Source organism: Bombus impatiens, unplaced genomic scaffold (genome assembly GCF_000188095.3).
Source record: "Bombus impatiens unplaced genomic scaffold, BIMP_2.2 scf_0279, whole genome shotgun sequence".
Classification (NCBI taxonomy): Eukaryota; Metazoa; Arthropoda; class Insecta; order Hymenoptera; family Apidae; genus Bombus; species Bombus impatiens.
The window spans coordinates 453387-456760 of record NT_176698.1 but is presented as its reverse complement, the minus strand read 5'-3'; the positions used below and the strand labels follow the sequence as shown (position 1 = coordinate 456760).

The 3374-nt window shown below is 42.2% G+C and overlaps 1 non-coding gene across 1 annotated transcript; it reads left to right on the top strand.

Moving 5' to 3' along the window:
• The first annotated feature begins 3040 nt into the window (after positions 1–3040).
• Positions 3041–3147, top strand: LOC112212708. Its single transcript, XR_002946539.1, has one exon. It is a non-coding gene; the product is annotated as a U6 spliceosomal RNA (small nuclear RNA).
• Positions 3148–3374: the final 227 nt, after the last annotated feature.

Genomic DNA, 3374 nt, shown 5'->3' with positions numbered 1-3374 from the left:
AAAAGGAAACGTTTCGCGCACACGCGTTCGTTTTACGATCGACGTAATTTCGATTCGCGGCGATAAACGAACGAAAAGAGGATGGCGCCATCTATAAAGCCCGGGCTGGGCGGTTCGATCGAATTTTTTTCGCCCGGTTCCACGGGAAGCGAGAGAGAAACAGAGGAAGGGAAGTCTTCCATGAATCGCTTCATTTCCCAGTCGAGGATTATAACGCCCTCGACGGCCAATAATAAAATAAATCACAGCCTCGTAAAGACATCCGTCATGCCGGTGTACGCGAATGCGCGCGCGTATACGAACGCTAACTTTGCGGTTGTAATATAGTTTAGTGCTAACGCGCGAATGCTTAGAACGAGATGGTGTCACGACGATGGACGAAAGCGCCCGGCTATATTTCTTTATTTAATGCTGCCGGTAACGGTCACGATGGTAAATCCGTTTTATTCTTTACGCTGACTCAGTCTGTAAGCCAAAGGTGGTAACGCGCATGGAACTCCGCTTCTTATACGGTTCTCGTCGTTTAGCGCCTCTTTGCCACGAAACCGTTACGCCTTTCAGCGCCGTCGTTTTCGATCACCGCTCGCTTTTCCCGTGAACCACGTTTCTCCAGCATTAAGCTTGACCATTGGGAATTTCATGGGTGCTTGAATCGTTCAATCGTGGAGGCGATCGAGCGGCAATGGATGGACCCGAATTCATGAAAAATTCGAATTTCCATGGCTTTGTTGATGGATCTATAAATTGCTGATTTCATAGACTCTCTCGAACGATATTGATATATATCAGTGGCGTATATTGTTCGAGTCTGATGTGTAATATCGGATTAGGCTTGGATAGTTCCAGTTGAATATAATTCTAGTGTGTGTGTGTGTGGGTTGAAGTTAAGAATAGTCAGTAACTATACTGTGTGTGAGGGAAGGGTTAGTTAAAAAGACGTAAGAGAAGAAAGGAGATAGATAGAACATGGAATGGAAACAAAGCGATGAGAATATATATGGAGATAGAGAGAAAGTTGTTCCGGGAAACTGTGAGGTTCGATCTGTAAGGTTTGTCCACGAAAGGATTGTAATTTAGATTTACTACGCCATGTAGCTGTTTAATATAATCGTTAAACAAAAATATACACACAGAAGCACACAGACAGCTGCCACGATCCGAGATCCTCCAATGCTTTTCAGCACTTTATATTCACGATCGTTATTTTACCATTTTTTGCATAAAACCCTACGCCAGAATTCTTCGAAGCCGCTCTCAGTCGTCCGATACAATTCCAGAACACAGCTACCGGATCCTTAACCGCGCAGTTTGCCTTTCCTCTACCGTTTACAATCCTAAACCATTATTGACCGCAAAGTAAACGCAAATCACTTAAATTCGAGTGTTAGGGAGCAGCTTTGTTGTTTGTACACGTCGGTGCTCCATTATTTTCCCTAGCGCTCGATGATCTCACCGTAGAACCACGAGGAACCCTGTTGGTCATTGATACGTTTACGATCGCCGACGGACGGTTTTCGTCGCTTCCGTTTACCCAAAGCGCGGCTGGCTCGTTTCCATCGCTAGCTAGCCCAGATGTCGAATCGATTTACATGCAGATTTCGACGATAAAACGCGAAACGAAGGAGTTGATGGCGCGTCGTACTCGCGTTTATCCTGGAAACGGGTAATTAGACCGATCGCCGGGACACATTGTGTACAGAGACGAATTTACGGGCCTACTTAATGCAAGGACGCGTTAATGATCCGTCTGACCCGATTATCCAAACGCGAGCACCAAATGAAAGAGCTTGGCAATTTCTTCACCGATCGTTTCTACTCCCGTGAAATTTCCAAATTACGACCGATTTATCTTTCCTCGTCGATTAGCCGAGTAAGAAAGCTCGCTTCATTTTTTTTTTTTTTACGGCCACGTTACGGCGTGTATTTGCTCGACCAATAAAACAGAAAATAATAACCCTAGGGTCTGAACTACGCTTCCGTGGTTCCGACAAAGGTTCCGAACCCTCTGCTGCCTGCCTCGAATTGTTTGCATTTCTCCGGCATATTTTCGCGATATTTATTCGTCGCGGCTCGATTCGCCTGTCAGTCACAGCCCAGACTTCTTAACGTAAAAGAAATCATAAAAGATTTCGCGATGAACGAAGTTGGATTCTCGGTTGGTATAAAATGCAGATACGAGATCTCGCGCGTTCTGCATCCAACAGACTTGACTTTCTTCGGGGATAAGCTTCGATTTTCTGTCAGGTTATAGGAACGGTTGGTGGTTGGAAAGTTAGCTGGCGGAAGAAATGCAGATCCGATTGATTTGTATGTAGGACCACTTTTCGCGATACAATTTTAATTTTGACGTACATTTTGCTGCGTTCGATGTTTCTTTCGATGACATTTTCGTTGTTGAGAAAGTTAAAAGGCTGCAGCGGAAGATTTAGGTATTTCGTTTAAAGCATTACTGAGCTTTGTAGAATGTTATAATTTTATAATATGACGTAAAGCTCGTATTATACCTCACGAAGGTAATTTTCATTGCTTGGAATGGGTGTCAGCTAGAAAATCGATCGTCTAGAATCTAGAAAGAGGAATATTTAAAGTTAAAAATAACAGGGGATGAAAGTAACAAATTAGGTGTTTCAAAATTTATTAGAGCCATATCGGTTACACGATAAAAAGTCACGTGCCATACACTCGCCAGGAAACGAATCGAAACGTCTCTACAATTCTCTTGTTTTTGCTCGATACGCGCAACACGTGTCAGTCGATAATTCTACGCATCGAGTGATTTACTGCTGTCATAAGAGAACCTTTTTATTAAATATTGTCGAGAAATAGATAAAAACATATAAATTACAATTTATAATGCTTTAAAGATGAAATTTTGTTCTTACGACGGATTCGAATATCGCGGCAAAATGATCGACGTCACATGTTGGAAGAAAAAATCGACGCTAGGTGGCACAAGTTCTTCGGTCGAAATGAATGTTTCTCGCTAGTGGCCATTTTACCGGTCACTTCGTATATATACGAACTGATGAAAGGTACGAGTGTACTTGCTTCGGCAGTACATTTACTAAAATTGGAACGATACAGAGAAGATTAGCATGGCCCCTGCGCAAGGATGACACGCAAAATCGTGAAGCGTTCCACATTTTTTTGTCATTTTTTCCTGTTTAATTTCTATTCTTCGAATTCACCGTTTATCGTGAATATGTATCTAAAACTGTATCTTGGGCTAAATAAACAAAAAAAAAAAAAAATAAACAAAAAAAATTTCTATTCTTCGAAAATCGTGGTAATAATACTATCGCACTGATCGATCGATCCTAGAAACAAGTCTCGCGCGATGATATCCATTACAAACGTCACAAAAGCGAGAAGAT